The sequence below is a fragment of the Saimiri boliviensis genome, chromosome 2 (assembly GCF_048565385.1).
Source record: "Saimiri boliviensis isolate mSaiBol1 chromosome 2, mSaiBol1.pri, whole genome shotgun sequence".
Classification (NCBI taxonomy): Eukaryota; Metazoa; Chordata; class Mammalia; order Primates; family Cebidae; genus Saimiri; species Saimiri boliviensis.
This window is the reverse complement of record NC_133450.1, coordinates 146,488,396-146,508,735: the sequence shown is the minus strand read 5'-3', so window position 1 is coordinate 146,508,735 and position 20,340 is coordinate 146,488,396. Positions and strand designations below refer to the sequence as shown.

The 20,340-nt window shown below is 44.3% G+C and overlaps 1 protein-coding gene across 1 annotated transcript in view; it reads left to right on the top strand.

Moving 5' to 3' along the window:
- Window positions 1-3,347: 3,347 nt before the first annotated feature.
- The window catches only part of GCNT1 (glucosaminyl (N-acetyl) transferase 1), a 174,435-nt gene continuing 157,442 nt past the window's right edge, over window positions 3,348-20,340 (top strand). The window contains exon 1 of the mRNA XM_074394650.1: window positions 3,348-3,853. The gene's annotated coding sequence lies outside the window, so the exon portion shown is untranslated. The remainder of the gene's footprint in view (window positions 3,854-20,340) is intronic.

Below are 20,340 nucleotides of genomic sequence, written 5' to 3'. Positions count from 1 at the left end.
CTGTGTATGTGTGGGCAGTTAAGTTTTGACTTCTCTAAATAATCTTAACTTCTTTTTATCAGTATTTCCCTTGCACATTTGACCACAACACTCTTCTCATCAAACTTATTAACATTTCAAAGAACAGGCCATGACAAACGTGACCGTAGGAAATAATTTCTCCGAGAGTGCTGGGAGACAGTGGTTCTGAACCGGTGATTCCCAGACTAGCAGCTTCAGTATCACCTGGGAACTTGTTAGAATGCCTCACCTACTAAATCAGAAACTGAGGTGCAGTCAGCAATCTGTGCTTTCTTTCTTTTTTTCTTTTTCTTTTTTTCTTGAGACAGCCTCTCACTCTGTCTCCCAGGCTGGAGTGCGGTGGTGTGATCCCAGCTCACTGCAACCTCCGCCTCCCAGGTTCAAGTGATTCCCCCATCTTAACCTCCCTTGTAGCTGGGATTATAGGCATGTGCCACCACCCCTGGCTAATTTTGGTATTTTTAGTAGAGACAGCATTTCACCATGTTGGCCAGGCTGGGCTCAAACTTCTGACCTCAGGTGATCTGCCCCCATCAGCCTCCCAGGATGCTGGGATTACAGGCGTGAGCCACCATGCCTGGCCAACAATCTGTTTTAATTCACTCTCCTGGTGACTCTGATGTGTGTCAAAGTTTGAGAACCAATACGGTAAGCCTTCTGACAATTCTGTAACTTCTGGCTGGGTGCAGTGGCTCACACCTATAATCCCAGCACTTTGGGAGGCAAGGGCGGGAGAATTGCTTGAATCCAGGAGTTTAAGAACAGCCTGGGTAACATAGTGAGACCCTGTCTCAAACTTTTTTCCAAAAAAATTAATATAATAAATAATTCTATAACTTCCCATTTCTATTTTTCTGCCCAATGCAGAGCTGATGCGTGTGAGTACCTGTGCAGGCTAACACCTGTTATCACTTCAAGCAAATCATTTTTAAATATTTGTTCCTGCGGCTTCACTTGTGTTTTTGTTTTTGTTTGTTTTTTGAGAGGCAGAGTCTTGAGAGGCTGGAGTACAGTGGTTTGATCCCAGCTCACTGCAACCTCCGCCTCCCAGGTTCAATTGATCCTCCCAACTCAGCCTCCCTTGCAGCTGGGATTACAGGCACCCACCACCACACCAGGCTAATTTGGTACTTTTAGTAGAGATGGGGTTTCTCCATGTTGGCCAGGCCGGTCTCAAACTCCTAACCTCAGGTGATCTGCCCACCCTGGCCTCCCAAAGTGCTGAGGTTACAGGCATGAACCACTGCACCCAGCCTCACTTGCGTTTTTAAAAAGGAAAAAAAAAAAATGAAATAAAAAATGTTGTTTTTATTTCCTTAATAGAGATGGAGATAAATCGATTGGTGGTGAGAGTTGTGTGCCTCTTTCTTCATATGGTGACTCATTCTTATGGCTCTCTCCTCTTTGAATTCTTTGAAAACAGTAGTTTCCTTGCACTAATATAAACGCATTAGTGAGGAACATAAAATGTATTCAAGATTTTAGAAGGAAGCAAAAAAGAGAGAAGTTGTTTAGCATGATATCAAGATTGCACTTAGAAATAAACCAAAAAAAAAACCTTTTGCAGTATCTCATCTCCCAAATCTCTCTTCTTGGCTCAGCCTCTCTTCCTGCTCCTGACCCACACCACCTTCTCTCTGAATTTCCTTCTAAGACCAGTTCAGTTCAATACCCACATGACTTTTGAAAGTCTTTTTTTTTTTAAGATGGGGTTTCACCATGTTGGTCAGGCTGGTCTTGAGCTCCTGACCTCAGGTGATCCACCTGCCTTGGCCTCCGAAGTGCTTGGATTACAGGCGTGAGCCACCACACCCGGCCGACTTTTGAAAGTTTTAACCTCACCTACCGGTAATACAATCTTCCAGGAAATTGAAGGAATTAAATTGAAGACTTTGTTTGCCTTGGGAACAAAAAATTCCTCAGTTCCCAGGTTTCATCAAAGCTGTGCTGAATGAAGGTGATGTCAACTTACATTTCCCTGATTTACGTTTGCTCCATGGGCGAGGAGGAAACCCAGGTTCCAGCGGAATCATGTTTCCAGTGTGTTCACATCAGATTCCACTCCCTTTCACTATGCTGTTCCACCTGGCTGTTCCACCTGACTGTCCCCTGCTCTGCGTGGGGTTTGGCTCCTGCACGCACCCGCCCTGTCTCCTTCCTGGTGGTCGCTGGGATCCAAGCCCAGAGAGGAGAATGAACTGCACTCACAGGGGTTGGTGTGGGCACTGGGTCCACAAGAGCTTGTTTAGAGCTACCTGGGAGGAGTCTTCCCTGGTCCCAGACTTGGTTACTCATTAGAATCAGCTGGGGAGATTTTTAAATGCCTATTCCTAGGCCACATTCCATAGCAATCACATCAGAGTCCTTGGTGCAGGACCTAGGCATCGGGAGTTTTGTTGTTGTTATTTGAGACAGGGTCTTGCTCTGTCACCCAGGCTGGAGTAGAGTGTCACCATCTCGGCTCACTGCAACCTCCGCCTCCTGGGCTCAAGTTATTCTCCTGCCTCTGCCTCCCGAGTAGCTGGGACTACAGACGCCCACCACCACGCCTGGGTAATTTTTGTATTTTTAGTAGAGACGGGGTTTTACCATGTTGGCCAGGCTGGTATCGAACTCCTGACCTCAGGTGACCTGCCCACCTTGGACTCTCAAAGTGCTGAGATTACTGGCGAGAGCCACCGCACCCAGCCAGCATCAGGATTTGTTAATGTTCCATAAGTAATTCCAGGTTGGGTGCAGTGGCTCATGCCTGTAATCCCAGCACTTTCGGAGGCTGAGGCAGCTGGATCATGAGGTCAAGAGTTCAAGACCAGCCTGGCAAACATGGTGAAACCCATCTCTACTAAAAATACAAAAATTAGCCAGGCATGGTAGCGCATGCCTATAATCCCAGCTTCTCAGGAGACTGAGGCAGGAAATTGCTTGAACCCGGGAGGTAGAGGTTGCAGTGAACCAAGATCGTGCCACTGCACTCCAGCCTGGGCAACGGAGTGAGACTCCATCTCAAAAACGAAAAAAAGTAATTTCAGTGGGCAGTAATGGTGAGAGCCATTAGACTAGATGATGTACAAAAAGTCCACATTATGTTAAGATGTTTTAACAGTTTTGTTCAAAACACTTCACATAATTAAATGGGTTGTATTTTCATCATACTATCTGTTTCACATGTGGGAAATTGAGAAACAAAGAAAAGGTGAGTCATACCAGAAAGACCACAGATGAGCTGTTAAGCTGGGGAGAAACCCAGTCCTGTCCCATTAAGGCCTATGAAGCCGGAAATGCAGTATTACTCTTTGAGGTTTCCTGGGACCAGAAAAAGGTCAGAGAATCTTAATAGGTAATGCAGACAATTGGAATGCGGTCATTAGGTATTCATTTCTGTGTTCAGGTTTTATGTCTGAGAAACCTGAAACCTGGAGAAGTAAAGCAATCACGATTTTTAAAAAAAAATTAGTAATATGATTTTGGATTTACAAAGAAAGACTGCCTCAGAGCTGGGGCAAACACTCACTTGTGATACGGATCAACATGAAAACAGCTGAAGTCTGTTGCGGTGTGACTTGGAGACACCTCTCTTCACCAGCTCTGGCTCAGGAGACGTGAAGGTGGGAGCAGAGGTCACAATGATTTCATACGAGAAGGGCTTGACAGACTATCGCTGGTTTTGAAAACAGAGGAAGGCCTGCAGTTAAGCAGTGAGGATGGCTTCGAGAAGCTAGAAAAGGCAAGGAAATGGATTCTCCTCTAAAGCTCCCGGAAAGAAACACGGTCCTGCTGACACCTTCGATTTTAGGCCAGTGAGACCTGCTTCAGACTTCTGACCTACAGCACGGTAAGAAAATAAATTTGTGTTGCCTAAAACCATTGTGTGTGGTTACAGCAGCAATAAAAACGTAACACAGCTGTGACCAGGTGCGGTGGCTCACGCCTGTAATCCCAGCCCTTTAGGAGGCTGAGGCAGGTGGATCACCTGAGGTCAGGAGTTTGAGACCAGCCTGGCCAACACAGGGAAACCCCATCTCCACTAAAAATACAAAAATTAGCTGGGCTTGGTAATGGGCACTTGTAATCCCAGCTACTGAGGGGGCTGAGGCAGGAGAACAGCTTGAACTCAGGAGGCAGAAGTTGCAGTGAGCCGAGATCGTGCCATTGCACTCCGGCCTGGGCAACAGACTGAGACTATGTCTCAAAAAAAAAAAGAAACTAACACAGTGGTTTTATCTGATTATTGGAATTAGTAAGAGAAATGTGAAAATGGTCCTTATCTTACACAGTGCCATATGAATATATTTATTTATTCCTTTATTCAACAAATATTATTGAGCTCCTCCTACTTTGAGCCAAGCACTTTTATAGATATTGGGAATATACTAAAACCAAAACAGATTTAAAACAAAATAAAACAGTGGCTCATGCCTGTAATCCCAGGCTATTTGGGAGGCATGAGAGGAAGCAGGTGAGAGAAAGCCGTGGCATGGCCCGGAGCGGTAGCAATGGAGGTAGAAGGGATCCTATTCTGGATATATGTTGAAATAGAGGCCGGGTTCAGTGGCTCACGCCTGTAATCCCAGCACTTTGGGAGGCCAAGGCAAGTGGATCACCTGAGCTCAGGAGTTCAAGACCAGCCTGGCCAACAAAGTGAAACCCTGTTTCTACTAAAAATTAGCCAGGTGTGGTGGCAAATGCCTATAGTCCCAGCTACTCAGGAGGCTGAGGCAGGAGAATTGCTTGAACCTGGCAGGCAGAGGTTTCGGTGAGCCATTGCACTCCAGCCTAGGCAACAGAGTGAGACTCTGTCTCAAAAAAAAAAAAAAAAAAAAAAAGAAAAGGCAGGAAGAAAGAAAGGAAAGGAAAGAGAGCCAAAAACATTTATTGAATTGGGTGTGTGCTTTGTGAGAGACAGAGGCAAGAAAGATGATTCCAGGAGTTTTTGGCCTGAGCAAGCAGATGGAGTTGTGAATGAATGAGTCTGAGAGAGGGAGAAGCAGGCTCTGGGAGAAGATGAGGAGCTGATGGGACATGTTTGTTTGAAATGCCGATTTTACCTCCAAGGGGAGATGTTAACTAAACAGTTGGAAATACAAGTCTGGAGTTCTGAGGACAGGTCCCGACTAGAGATAGAAATTAGGGCGATGTCAAGGTTAAATCTAGATGTACTTAGCATCATGAGGCTGGATGAGGCCACACAGAAGGGCTGTAGAGAGAACAAAGAAGAGATCTGAGGCCGGAGTCGTGAAGCTCAGAGGGTTAAGAGGCCTGGGGGATGAGGGGGAAACTGCAGGCTGACAACGAGTGACAAGAACAAAACCGAGGATTCAGAGTCCAGGTGAGGAAAGGGTTTCAAGGTCAAAGAATGATGATTTGTCTGAAATGCTGCTGAGATTACAAGTAAAACAAGTTCAGATAAATTCCTCCTGGATTTAGAACTGGAGTTGAAATTGACAGAGGCAGTTTCCCTAGAGGCCGGGCAGTAAGCACCTGATTAGAGAGGGTTTAATAGAATTTGGAGACACCAGATACAGGCAATTCTTTTGACACAAGACAACCAGGTTCTTCCAGAAACTCCCTTTGCTGTTTTTACAAGGAGGCTGATGCCCTCTTGGGCCCTCTGTGTTGTTCTGGAGACCTGGCTGTCAGCCTGCTGAGGGCAAGGAGCGGGTGACAACAGCAGCACCTTCCTCCCTGACCACAGCACGGGGGAATGAAGGTCAGTTTTCTCTGAAGCAGGAGTCAGTAAACTAAAGCAAACTGCGATCACACCCGTTCATTGACGTGCTGTCTGTGGCTGCTGTCACAAGAGAGGGACACAGGTAAGCAGTTATGAGAGACTAAAGAGCCCACCTTGTGGCTGGGCGCGGTGGCTCACGCCTGTAATCCCAGCACTTTGGGAGGCCGAGGCGGGTGGATCCCAAGGTCAAGAGATCGAGACCATCCTGGTCAATATGATGAAACCCCGTGTCTACTAAAAATACAAAAAATTAGCTAGGCATGGTGGCGCGCGCCTGTAATCCCGCTACTCAGGAGGCTGAGGCAGGAGAATTGCCTGAACCCAGGAAGCAGAGGCTGAGGTGAGCCGAGATCGCGCCATTGCACTCCAGCCTGGGTAACAAGAGCAAAACTCTGTCTCAAAAAAAAAAAAAAAAAAAAAAAAAAAAAAAAAAAAAAAGAGCCCACCTTGCTTAAAATATTTACTCTCTGGCCCTTGCCTGAAAGGAAAGCTCTGCTATAAATAGACAGAGAATTAGAACAATAGCTGAGGAGGAAGGGGTTCAAGAAAGGGTCGTCGAAGGGAGAAATAACATTTTTGTATGCTGGTAGGAAAGATTTTGTGGAGAGAAAAAAATTGAAGTTGCAGAATAAAGAATTTCTGGGATGATGTTGTCAAGTATAACATCAGAGGATGTCATAACTGCAAAGAGGACCCAGTGCCCAGTGGAAGGGTTGGCTTTGCTGGGACTATAGACACCTGTGTTTTTCATTATCACTGTATGAAAAGATGCGGTACCTTACACACGAGAGAAATGCGAAGTTTAAACTCTGTGTTTCAGGTTTTTTCTTCTTCTCTCTCTCTCTCTCTCTCTCTCTCTCTCTCTCTCTCTCTCTCTTTTTTCAGACGGAGTCTCACTCTGTCACCCAGGCTGGAGTGCAGTGGTGCAATCTCGGCTCACCGCAACCTCCGCCTCCCAGGTTCCAGCTATTCTTCTGCCTCAGCCTCCCAAGTAGCTGAAACTACAGGTGTGTGCCACTACGCCTGGCTAATTTTTGTATTTTTTAGTAGACATGTGGTTCATGCCTGTAATCCTAGCACTTTAGGAGGCCAGGGTTTCACCATATTGGCCAAACTGGTCTCAAAATCCTGACCTCGTGATTCACCTGTCTCAGCCTCCCAAAGTGCTGGGGTTACAGGTGTGAGCCGTGCTCCCCCCACCCCCGCTTTTTTTTTTTTTTTTTTTTTTTTTTTTTTGAGACAGAGTCTTGCTCTGTCACCTAGGCTGGACCCAGCACTGATTCAATCTTGGCTCACTGCAACCTCCACCTCCTGGGTTCAAGTGATTTTCGTCTCTCAGCCTCCCAAGTAGCTGGGATTACAGTCATGCACCACCAAGCCCAGCTAATTTTTGTATTTCTTTTTTGGTAGAGACTGGGTTTCAACACATTGGCCAGGCTGGTCTCAAACTCCTGACCTCAAATGATCTGCCTGCTTTGGCCTCCCTCAGTTTTTACTTTTTAGAATTGGCAAAGGTAAAACCTGTGGCTAAGTGGTGTGGCTCACACCTGCAATCCCAGCACTTTGGGAGGCCAGGATGGAAGGCATGCTTGCGGTTAGGAGTTCAGGATCAGCCTGGACAACATGGTGAGACTCCTGTCTCTACAAAAAATAAAAAATGCAAAAATTAGCCAGATGTGGTGGTGTATGCCTGTTGTTCCAGCTACTCAGGAGGCTGAGGAAGGAGTATCTCTTGAGCCTAGAAGTTTGAGTCTACAGTGAGCTATGGTCAATTACACCACTACACTCCAGCCTGGGCAATAGAGCGAGATTCCGTTTCATAAATAAATCAATAAATATTATTATTATTATTATTATTATTATTATTTTGAGACGGAGTTTCACTCTTGTTGTTACCCAGGCTGGAGTGTGATGGCACGATCTCGGCTCACTGCAACCTGCGCCTCCTGGGTTCAGGCAATTCTGCCTCAGCCTCCTGAGTAGCTGGGATTTCCGGCACACGCCACCATGCCCAGCTAATTTTTGTATTTTTAGTAGAGACGGAGTTTCACCATGTTGACCAGGATGGTCTCGATCTCTTGACCTCATGATCCACCTGCCTCAGCCTCCCAAAGTGCTGGGATTACTGGCTTGAGCCACCGCGCCCGGCAATAAATATTATTTTTTAGACCTGTGATAATTTGCTTTGTTGGTGAGTGTTCGGGGAAACAGGAAGTCGCACGTTGCTGGAGAGAGTATAAGTCGGTACAATTTCTCCATGGAAGACATGAAGAATCATCAGGAAGTTTAAGGCCTGGGAGTTCTAAGGTGATCATCCACCTAGAAAATTTACCCTGGGAAACTGACCTTCAAGTCCCCCTTGCACTGATTATGCAGGAATGAGCTGCAGTGACTGCCAGTGCCCTTCTCTGGTCAGGAACATAGCCGCGGTCTCCAGAACATATAGAGGGTATAAAAGAAGAAGAGTTTTTGCAGAAACTGATGGGACCCAGCACACAGCACCCAGGGAAGTTTGCCCTTGTGGAAAAGATGGCTGCTGACCCTCCAGCTCCATGAAATCTTCTTAAATTCCCCTATCCTTTATCAAGGTCTAAGGAACTTATTTCTTTTGCCTGTGTCTGATGGTATCTTTTCCCAATCATCTTCCCCTACATGAGGGTAAGACCGATAAACTTTTAAAATGCACATACATTTTGACCAAGCAATAACACTTACGGCGATTTATACTACACATATGTTTTATATATGCGTGACATTCACTGTGGCACTGTTTATAATAGCAAAAAACTGGAAACAACTAGAATGCCCATTAGGGAACTATTCGAATAACATGGCATAACCCCTGTACTGGGTAGACACTGAAAAGAATAAAGAGGCTTTATATAAACTGATGTGGAATGATTTTCCAAACGTATTACCTGAGAAGAAGCGAAGTAAAGATCATACATGGGCCAAGCACGGTGGCTCATGCCCATAATCCTAGCACTTTGGGAAGCCAAGGCAGGGAGATGACTTGAGTCCAGGAGGTTCAGCCAACGTGACCAACGTGGTGATACCTCATCTCTACAAAAAATACAAAAATTAGCTGGGCATGGTAGTGTGCATCTGCAATTCCAGCTACTCAAGAGGCTGAGGTAGGAGGATTGCCTGAGCCTGGGAGGTTGAGGCTGCAGTAAGCTGTGAGTGTGCCACTGCACTCCAGCCTGGGCACAGAGCAAATTCCTGTCTCCGAAAAGAAAGAAAGAAAGAAAAAAAACAGATATGGTAGATGGGTATTGCTGAATTGCTTCTTCCCTTTTTTTTTTTCTGTTTTGGAGACAGGTCTCACTGTCACCCAGGCTGCAATGCAGTGGCATGATCACCGCTCACTGCAGCCTCGACCTCCTGGGCTCAGGTGATCCTTCCACATCAGCCTCCTACAAAGCTGGGGTCACAGGTATGCACTGCCATGCCCCAGCTCTTTTTTTTTTTTTTTTTTTTTTTTTTTTTGGTAGAGACACGTTTCACTATGTTACCCAGGTTGCTCACAAACTCCTGGTCTTAAGCGATCGGCCTTCCTCGGCCTCCCAAAGTACTGGGATTGCAGGCATGAGCCACTGTGCCTGGCCTAAACTGCCTCTTTAATATACACCTCTAATGTCTAACATACATAAACACTGGGGCTGATTTTCACCCCGTTTCTTGACTATATAGTTATGCATGTGATTTTGCATGCTACCACCAGAGGGCAACTCTGCCATACTTCATGCAACATTTACAAGTCGGTATGGAGGACGTTTACTAAACAATTTTTATATCTAGAACTTTCTTGTTCATTTAGCATAGGCATTTGGGTGCTTAGCTAAAACAAACAAACAAAACAACAACAACAACAACAACTCTGTGAGCCCCGTGGCTGTTCCGTAGCATGTCAGTCCACTCTCCCTCTGTCCAGCACGCCCTGACCCTGTCCTCTTCCTTTGCTGTGCCGGATCCTGCAAACTGTGAAAATGCCTCACAACTTCTATGCACTCTCACCCTCAAAAGAATGCATTTAGTGGCATGGCTGCACCAGCCGTCTTTGTCCAGATGGCTTCCAGATAGGAATCACTGAGTCTAGGAATACTTTCAGAAGCCTGAAGAGCATCTGCTCTTTAAAAGCTTATCAACACTGCAAACTCAGCGAGTCCAGATCCTGCTCAACACATGCTGTGTGCTTTAGTTTACCCTCCTAGTCTTTTTTTTTTTTTTTTTTGAGTCAGTGTTTCGCTCTTGTTGCCCAGGCTGGAGTGCAATGTCACGATCTCGGCTCACTGCAACCTCCACCTCCTGGCTTCAAGCAATTCTCTGCCTCAGCCTCCCGAGTAGCTGGGATTACAGGCATGTACCACCATGCCTGGCTAATTTTGTATTTTTAGTAGAGACGGGTTTGTCCATGTTGGTCAGGCTGGTCTCAAACTCCCGACCTCAGGTGCGCCCACCTCGGTCTCCCAAAGCGCTGGGATTACAGCCGTGAGCCACCGCACCTAGCCAACCCTTCTAGTCTTTACTAACCAACACTTGAAAAAAAAAATACAACCAGGCACAGTGGCACGAATCTATGATTCCAGCACTCTGGGACGCCAAGACAGGAGTCACTTGAGCCCAGGAGTTTGAGACCAGCCTGGACAACATGGTGAAACCCTATCTCTACCAAAAAAAAAATACAAAAATTAGCCAGGTGTGGTGGCACGCACCTGTAGTTCCAGGTACTGGGGAGGCTAAGGTAGGAGGATGGCTTGAGCCCAGAAGGTTGAGGCTGCAGTGAGCTGTGATCATGCCACTGCACTCTAGCCTGGGTGGCAGAGTGAGACCCCGTCTCAAAACAACAACGACAACAACAAGAAAAAACAATCTTATTGAGGCATGGTTGCATAAAATATAACTGTTTAGGTGTATAGTTCAATGAGTTCTGACCAACCTCAGCACCCAGGCAATTATTACCACAATCAAGATAAAGAACATTTCTATTACCCCAGAAAGTAAGTGCCCTCCTCTCCCCACACTCAGCCCCAGCAACAACTGCTCTCCTTTCTGTCACTATGGATTAGATTTGCCTGTTCCAGAATTTCAAATATATAAATGTGAATCAAATGGTCTGTGCTCTTTTGTGTTTGGCATCTTTACCTCCACAAAAGGTCTGGAGATTCACCCATGTGGAAGAGTAAATCAATTTTATTTTCCTAAATGTTATTCCATTGTATTAAAATGATATGCTGCAATTTGTTGATCAGGCAGGTACTTCTTTTAACTTGTTTTTACTGGTAAGCACCCTGACGGGTGTCTGTTCACTGTACATACTACTTTCTTTTGGACAGAAATGCTAAATTTACTGTTATTTGTTCATTTATTTTAGAATTTTCCAAAATGGAAATATCTTTCTGAAGCAATGGGAAGGGATCAGAATATGCCATCCCAGGCCAGGCATGGGGGCAGGGCCTGTAATCCCAGCACTTTGGGAGGCTGAAGTGGGAAGATCCCTTGAGGCCAGGAGTTTGAGACCAGCCTGGGCAATGAAGCAAGACCCTGTTTCTACCAAAACCAAAATAAAATAAATTAGCCGGGTAGGGTGGTGGGTAAGTCCTAGCTACTGGTTCAAGATTACAGTGAGGTATGATCACACTACTACACTCCAGCCTGGGCAACAACACAGGCAAGACCCTGTCCCTACAAAAAACAACAAAAACCAACCAAACAAAATGATCAAAATAAAACTAAAAAAGAATATGCCACCTCAAAACGTGCCATATTGGCATAAGGATTATTTTGAGCTAAAGGCAAATGAGAAACAGCAGACACAAACAAAACTTTTTGCCCCCTCTCTTTCTACCTACAAACAGAGCCTAATTTCCCTTTGCAAAGGTAATGCCCTCTCCCATACCAGAACAAGGTGAGCAATTCGTCTGCATAACACATCTCACTAAACAAGCCTTAATTGCCATACCTCTCCCAGTCCTTCCCACAATTTACCTCTCCCCCACCCCACAGAGAAGCCAGCCTCTCCCCCATTTCCCTTGTCTAATTGCTTCCCACACTTTATCACCTGTGTTAAAATGGTGTATAAGCTCCTGGGTCTAAACACCTCTTTGGGGTTTTCACTTTTTTTCCGTGAAGCTTACATATGCAAACAAAATAAACCTTTTCGTTTTTGTTGTTTTGTTTTGTTTTATTTTTTTGAGACGGAGTCTCACTCTGTTGCCCAGGCTGGAGTGAAATGGCTTGATCTCAGCTCACTGCAACCTCCGCCTCCCAGGCTCAAGCAACAAGCTTTGTCCTAACCCTGTCTGATTGTCTTTGAGATATTCGCCACTTTTTATAAATTATATGTACTTGATAGTGCGTACATTCTGTCCTGTCTGGCAATAATTTAATTGGTTCCTGACATCTCCACACTATGAAAATACCAGTTTTGTTTCCATTTGCAATTCACCTTAATATTCCTTTACTCCGGATAAATCTGTGCTTTTTTTTTTTTTTTTTTTTTTTTTTGAGACAGAGTTTCACTCTGTCGTCAGGCACCAGGCTGGAATGCAGTGGTGCAATCTTGGCTCACTGCAACCTCCGCCTCCTGGGTTCAAGCAATTCTCCTGCCTCAGCCTCCCAAGTAGCTGGGACTACAGGTGCACGCCACCACACCCAGCTAATGTTTGTATTTTTAGTAGAGTCGGGGTTTCGCCATGTTGGCTAGGATGGTCTCGATCTCTTGACCTCGAGCCTTCTAGAAAGTCTGTAAAAGTCTCTACAACAGAGAGCAGCATTAAGAGTCTGTATTCCTACACTTTCATCTATATTGTGTTTATCAATCTTTTTCAACTTTGCCAATCTGATAGGTAAAAAGGGATTTGTAGTTTTAATTTGATTTCTTCAATTTCTATTGAAATTGAGTGTCTTTTCATGTGGACTTCTTCTTTAATGAAGTATCTGATCATGTCCTTTGCTCATTTTTCACCTGGTGCATATTTTTATGTAAAAAACCCTTTATTTGAAAAATTAATTTTGCTTACATACTATTGCATATATTTTCTAGTTTGTTTGACTTTTTTTTTTTTTTTTTTTTGAGATAGAATCTCACTCTGTCACCCAGGCTAGAGAGCAGTGGTACGATCTCGGCTCACTGCAACCTCTGCCTCCCAGGTTCAAGCCATCTTCCTGCCTCAACCTTCCGATTAGCTGGGACTACAGGTGCCCACCACCACGCCCAGCTAATTTTTGTCTTTTCAGCAGAGACAGGGTTTCATCATATTGGCCAGGCTGGTCTCGAACTCCTGACCTTTTGATGCACCCGCTTCAGCCTCCCAAAGAGTGGGGATTACAGGCGTGAGCCACCACACCCGGCCAGTTCGTTTGACTTTTAACTTTGTTTATGATATATTTTGTTATGCATACATCTAACACTTTAATGTGTTATGTTAACTATCAAACTTTTTTGTGTGTGATTTTAGCTTTGTTTCTATTCTGAGAAATACTGCCTGCTCTTAAAAGAAATCAACCTGTTTCTTTTTAAAACCATTAAAGAACTTACATGCATGGGTTTTAGAAACATAGCTCAGGCTTTACTCTGCAATCCAATTTGCTTTCTCCATCTTCACGCTTTGCAAGTGGTACCTTACTCTTTCATGACTTCCTAGTGTTCCTTTCGATGTGATTTCATTAAATTTCTAAAACAATTCAAAACTAATTTTGTAGCACTTGTCAAAATAAACAAATCTGGATTTAGGGAAGAGGAAACTTTGTTCAAAAGGATTATTGCAAGAAGAGGAAGGGGGCTATGATAAAAGGATAAGGAGAGCTCTTTAGCCAGCGCGATTTTTCAGGAAAACAAGGCTCTGGCAAAGGTCAACACTGTTGACCTCCCCTTTTGTTGATGATAAATGAGTATTATTCACCGCTGAGCAATTCAGACACAATCCTAAGCCTCTAGCATGGGTTGAGTCAGGGACTAAGAAACAGTCTCCTGGGGACTCTGTTTGGTGTTTTTTTCTATAAAACCAGCTGAAGCATCTGTTGAGAGGTGGTGGCAAAAATCAGTTGCTTAAGGGTCAGGCATCTTAAATGAGAAATATCTACCATTAAAAAGAGAAATATTAATAAAAGGTTTCATATTCGAGGTCAAAGAAATATTAATCTTGGCATCTACAAGCCAAGGAGAGAGGCCTCAGAAAAAACCCAACTCTGCTGACACTTGATTTTGGACTTCCAGCCTCCAGAATTGTGAGAAAACAAAAATCTGTTGTTTAAGCCCACCCAGTCTATGGTATTCTGCTATGGCAGACCTAGCAAAGTAATAGACCTACAGAGAAGACTATGACGTAGACCATTAGCTGTCTGTCATATATCAGCATTGTAGCAAACTAGTCAAGCTTACAGTTATGTATCTCATGACTTTTTTATAGCCATAAACTTCCTTATAGTACAACCTTTCTTTATTCTTTTGTTGTGAGATGGAGTCTCACTCTGTCACCCAGGCTAGAGTGCAATGGTGCCATCTCGGCTCACTTCAACCTCTGCCTCCCAGGTTCAAGCAATTCTCCTGCCTCAGCTTCCCAAGTAGCTGGGACTACAGACCACATCTGGCTAATTTTTGTGGTTTTAGTAGAGACGGGGTTTCAACATGTTGGTCAGGCTGGTCTTGAACTCCTGACTTCAGGTGATCCAAGCACTTCTGCCTCCCAAAGTGCTGATATTACAGGTGTGAGCCACCGCACCTGGCCAGTACAACTTTTCAATGTGGCAAGAAGGAACACATTGTTAGCAGACCAAAATATATTTAGCCTCACTGTACTTAAAAAGCTTACATGAGCTTTAAATTATGCTCCACTATTCTTACTTAGAAATAATCTAGGTACTTGTATGAGTCCATTCTTGCCTTGCTGTAAAGAACTACCTGAGACTGGGTAATTTATAAAGAAAAGAGGTTTAACTGGCTCACAGTTCTGTACAGGAAGCATCACTTGGAGAGGCCTCAGGAAACTTACAATCATGGCAGAAGTTGAAGGGGAAGCAGGTACATCTTACATGGCTGGAGCATGGGGAGGAGAGGCAGGGCGGAGGTGTCATACTTTTAAACAACCAGATCTCGTGAGACTCTTATCACCAGACAGAACCAGGGGGATGGTGCTAAACTATTAGAAACTGCCTCCATGATTCAATCACGCCTCATCAGGCCCCACCTCCAACACTGGGGACTACAAAATGCTATGAAATTTGGGCAGGGATACCGATCAAAACCACATCACCCCCCAAGTGGGAAAGACTTCCTACCCGGCTAGTTTTCCCTTCAGCCAGACCAGCTCTGCCCTACTTAATCCTCAATCTAAGGAGCTTTACCTCCCTGCCAGGCCACAGAATCATTTGAACAAGCCAATTACATCCTCCCATGGAACAAAGGGTCACCCCACACTTGTGCCATTACTACAAAGCCTGCCTCTCACAGCCCCTGCTGGTTCAGTCTACTATCCAACGCAATTCCCATATGGCTCTGCATGACATGCAATATCCTCCTCACTCCTCGCCTGTGAGGATGTAACTGAAAAACTGTAGCCAATCTCATCTGTCCAGTATTGGGTGTCTGTCATCTCTTCAGCCATCTCATAGTATTTAGCTCAAGAGATCCCTCCTTCACCAGTGGTGTGAAGAGAAGGTGGTCAGAACAGAAGGGAGGCCTAAATCTTGAGTGATCTTGAGTTGAGGAGCTGGAGTGAGTAGGAAAAGGTCTGTAGAAATGGGTAGAGGGGTAAAGGAGGTAGACTACAGAATTCAAGGCGACAAAAGAGAAGGTTTATTATTATTTTCTTTCTTTCTTTCCTTCTTTTTTAATAGAGATGGAGTGTCACCATGTTGGCCAGGCTGGTCTTGAACTCCTGACCAGGCGATCCACCCATCTCAGCCTCCCAAAGTGTTGGGATTACAGGCGTGAGCCACCGTGCCCAGTCAAGAGAAGGTTTAAAGTGGTAAAAAGGAGGAATGAGGATGATGGCAAGAGAGAAGTCTCAGATGAGCTGGTTTAAGGAGATCTCATGTTTCCCAAAGAGGCCTTTGAGGTTCTAGGTTACCTTTAGTAAATGTTGCCATTTTTGAAGCTATGAAACTGAATTAGTGCCATAATGGCATGTACTCAGTGGGGGAATAGGAGGGCATCTGATAGAGTGAAAGTTATCCATGGCATTAGTGGATAGTCAGCCCAAAGAAAAAACTTTAAAGGAGCCAAGAAAAAGTCCCATTTGATTAATTCCCTCAAACAATCCCCAGGTCAAGGAGCTGAGAAAAAACACAAGTCTCACAGGAGGGTCAAAGCATTTCTTTGCACAACACAATCAAAGTAACTCCTTACTGTTCTTCAACCGACAAGATGCCCAGAGCACTGGTTCAAGACTTGAACTCACCAAAGTCCCCAACATGGCACCTTTACCTGGGTGGGGCTGGTGGAGGTCCCGAGGTGAGTTCCAATCTTGAGCTGGGTCACAGCAGCAAGAACTGTCAAATAAAAACCAAATCCAGACCTAGGTAAGGAGAAACTTTATTTAAAAGGATTATTGCAATAGGAGAAGAGAATGTTGCAATAGGGGAGGTACGGCATTCTAACAGAATGCTTCGACTCTAAGAATCTGCAAGCTTTTGAAAGGTCAGGCAGAAAAAGGCTTTTCTTTTACTGAAAGTAGTAAACAATGTTAAAAAGAACCAGTAACAGGGAGTGGGATGAGCAGGTGGCATGATGAAGCAATTGATCAGGACAGTTTCTTTGTGGTCAGCTGGGAAGGGACTTCTTGGGAGGGGATGTAATATGGTTTGGCTGTGTTCCCACTCAAACCCCACCCAAATCTCATCTCGAATTGTAATCCCCATAATCCCCACGTGGCAAGGGAGAGGCTCGGTGGAGGTGATTGGATCATGGGAGCGGTTTCCTCCATGTTGTTTTTGTGGTAGTGAGTGAGTCCTCAGGAGATCTGATGGTTTTATAAAGCTGTTTTCCCTGCTCTTGCTTGCTCTCTCTTACCTGCCACCATGTACGATGTGCCTCTTCCCCCTCTGCCATGATTGCAAGTTTCCTGAGGCCCCCCAGCCATGCAAAACTGTGAGTCAATTAAACCTCTTTTCTTTATAAGTTACCCAGATTCGTGTATGTCTTTATAGCAATGTGAAAGCCGACTAATACAGGATGGTAAGGGGCTTATTCCAAATTCCAGTGCTGGTTTAGGCTAAGAGTAGATTAAAGGGCAAAGACCTGGGGGAAGGAGAAAAGCCTGAGTGAAATCTGATCAAGTAAAGAATTTACCCAGACTGATCGGTAGGGACAGGTGGTTCAGCCAACCATTTATGGGATGAGAATGGAAATGTGGAGGGCATGTGTATGGACTTGTCACAGGGTGAAAGGATGTTATCCATGATGCTTACCTAAGTCATTTGGGGAAAGGTGATTCTGTGTAGTTAGTGGTTTCTCAGAAAATAAAGGGGGGAAGGGATCTTCACTGTTCGCCAGTAACACAAAGTATAGGTCAATCGACATCATCCTCTTATTTTTTTTAAAAAAATCCTTATTTATTTATTGATTTTCAAGATGGAGCCTCGCTCTGTTGCCCAGGCTGGAGTGCAGTGGTGTGATCTTAGTTCAATGCAACTTCCGCCTCCCAGATTCAAGTGATTCTGGTGCTTCAGCCTCTCCAGTAGCTAGGATTACAGGTGTTCGCCACTGTGCCTGGCTAATTTTTGTATTTTTAGTAGAGACAGAGTTTCACCATGTTGGCCAGGCTGGTGTCAAACTCCTGACCTCAAGTGATCTGCCTACCTCGGCCTCCCAAAGTGTTGGGACTACAGGCATGAGCCACCATGCCCAGCCTCTGTTCCGTTATTTGATTTTACTTGTAACTACAGTTTTATTATGACATTTTAAGAATGTATTGCTATTGTATTAATCATTACTATGACAGCTGTGTTCATCACTTTCCCACCGCTATAACATTAGGAGAGTATGCTCTTTGTGCCGGTTATTAAAGTATGTCTTGGAGTTCAAACTCATGCTTCCATCCTCTGCTCTGCGAGCCAGGGCTGGCGCTTAGCAAATCACATTTCCTGTAAGGTTTTGCCTATAAGGGGTGCTTGAGAATAGGGACTTGCTACTTCATAGCTGCTTACTGTTCCTGTCCATGCTACCAAGCAGCGGCTCTTCTTTCTGGCTGTTGGAGCAGCTGGTTCCAGTTTCTTAGTGTTCTTTGTTTTGTTTTGTTTTAAATCCGTCCTCTCTCATCCAGCCTTAATGTTTACCTTCAGAGATAGGAACACCAGTTGGGTACTACCCGATCCTTTGAGGTCTGACTCCCAGCCAACCAGGGGCCCTCTCTGGGCTCTTAGGTTCTGACAACCCCAACACTTCCCCTCTTCCGGCTCTGTGCGTGGCAGCTGCTTCCTGCAGTTACTCTCTGTTACTGCAGTGGTTTTGCTTTGCCAGTCTTCGTGACCTGTTTCAGTAATCCCTTAAATTCTCTGTAAAAAGAATTGCTGTGATTTCTGTTCTCTGCCTGGTACCTGACTGACACACCTCTAAGCCTTCCAGAAATACCTTCTAAACTACTTGTATAGATTTAGGGGTAAATGTTATTGCAGGAATTAAAAATAAGTGGCTGGGCAAGGTGGCTCACACCAGTAATCCCAGCACTTTGAGGGACTGAGGTGGGTAGATCGCTTGAGCCTGGGAGTTCAAAACCAGCCTGGGCAACATGGTGAAACCCATCTCTACACAACATACAAAAATATCAGCCGGGCATGGTGGCACACACCTGTAGTCCCAGCTACTTGGGATGCTGAGGTGGGAGAATCACCTAAGCAGGGGGAAGTTGAGGCTGCAGTGAGTTGTGATTATGCCACTGCCACTGTGCTCCAGCCTGAGTAATAGAATGAGACCCTGTCACACACATGAATGGATTACACTTAAGGTATGCAGGCAGTATCTGACTGACAAACAAGATGTATTCTAAAAGTTAATTCATAAATCTATTGCTTGGCCACCACCCCTCGCTAATTTATCTATTTTTATTTTGTAGAAGTGAAGTCTGGCCAAGCTGCCCAGGCTAATCTCAAACTCCCAGGTTCAAGTGATCCTCACACCTCAGCTTCCTAAAAGTGTTGGAATTACAGGTGTGAGCCACTGCAGCCAGCCAGCTATACTTTATTTTTAATTATTTAATTAATTAATTTTAAAAAGCCTCGCTTTGTCGTCCAGGCCAGAATGCAGCGGCATGATCTCAGCTCACTGCAACGTCCACCTCCCAGGTTCAAGTGATTCTCATGCCTCAGCCTCCCAAGTAGCTGGGATTACAGGCACATGCCACTGTGGCTGGCTAATTTTTGTATTTTTAATAGAGATAGAGTTTCCTTATGCTGGCCAAGCTGGTCTAGGACTCCTCACCTCAGGTGATCCACCCACCTCAGCCTCCCAAAGTGCTAGAATTACAGGCATGAGCCACTGTGCCCGGCCCCAGCTATACTTTAAACTTATGTTTAGCAATTAATATGTCAGTATTTTAACTTATAAAGGACTTAGACATTTAATGAATATCTATTACTTAATTTATTTTTGAGATTTCAAGTTACCAAAAAAGATTTTTAAAACTATTTTTAAGTAGATAAATTTTATAAAACAATTATTTTTAAAAAGTTCATTTATAAACTTTTATTCCATTTACATTACCTAATTCACTCACTCTTAACGATTATGCCTGAATTGCTCATGAAAAATTTCATGAGACGTTAAACAGAGCTAAGCCATTGACGGTGTTCAGGAGTTTTCCCGAAATCATTTCCTCTCTCCTAAATTGTTCCTCCCCAGTGAAGAGGGTACACAACCTCCTAAAATCTCAGTTTTTGCTGGGGGAGGCAGAGGGGATATTACTTTTTCTTTCCTACAATACCCCCGGCACGAAATCTGTGTACTTTTTCTCTTGTTAATCCACCTGCTGCCAATTTATTTCATAGACTTAGTTATCCAACCCTCAGAGAGTAGCGGGGAACTCTTTCTTCCCTTACACCCTCATCTTACGTTAATTTTTGTTTTCACATCAGACGAGTATCAAAAATATCGCAGTCTAATGGCCTCTGAGTTAGAATTTTTTAAAACAACATAGAAACAAGACCTTCTGCTTTCTCGGAGCTAAAAATCCAGTGGAAGAAGACACAGACACAATATTCTTCTTGTTACAAAGAGAACTCTATCAAACACAAGCTCTGTGCTATAAAAGTGGAAAAGACTTTTTCCTACTTTCCACAGCACTGTGGATTGTTCCAGTCTAATTTGATACTAATTTTTATGTGGAAATGCACATTAATGTAATGAGTTCTTGTTTTTTGTGTTTTGTTTCTTTTGTGATGAGTTCTTAAATGCTAAATTTAGGAAGCAAGGCTCCTTAGGGAAAAAAAAAAACAAAACAAAACACCTACATGGTCATGTCTAAACTTTACATATCAAGACCTTGGAATTTAATTATATTGATGTTCTAGAACATATTTTCATGTTTAAAATTAGAAAAGGCAGCATTTCTCGAGTTTCCTGCTTTCGAGGGAGAGGGGCATAAAATGTTTAACAA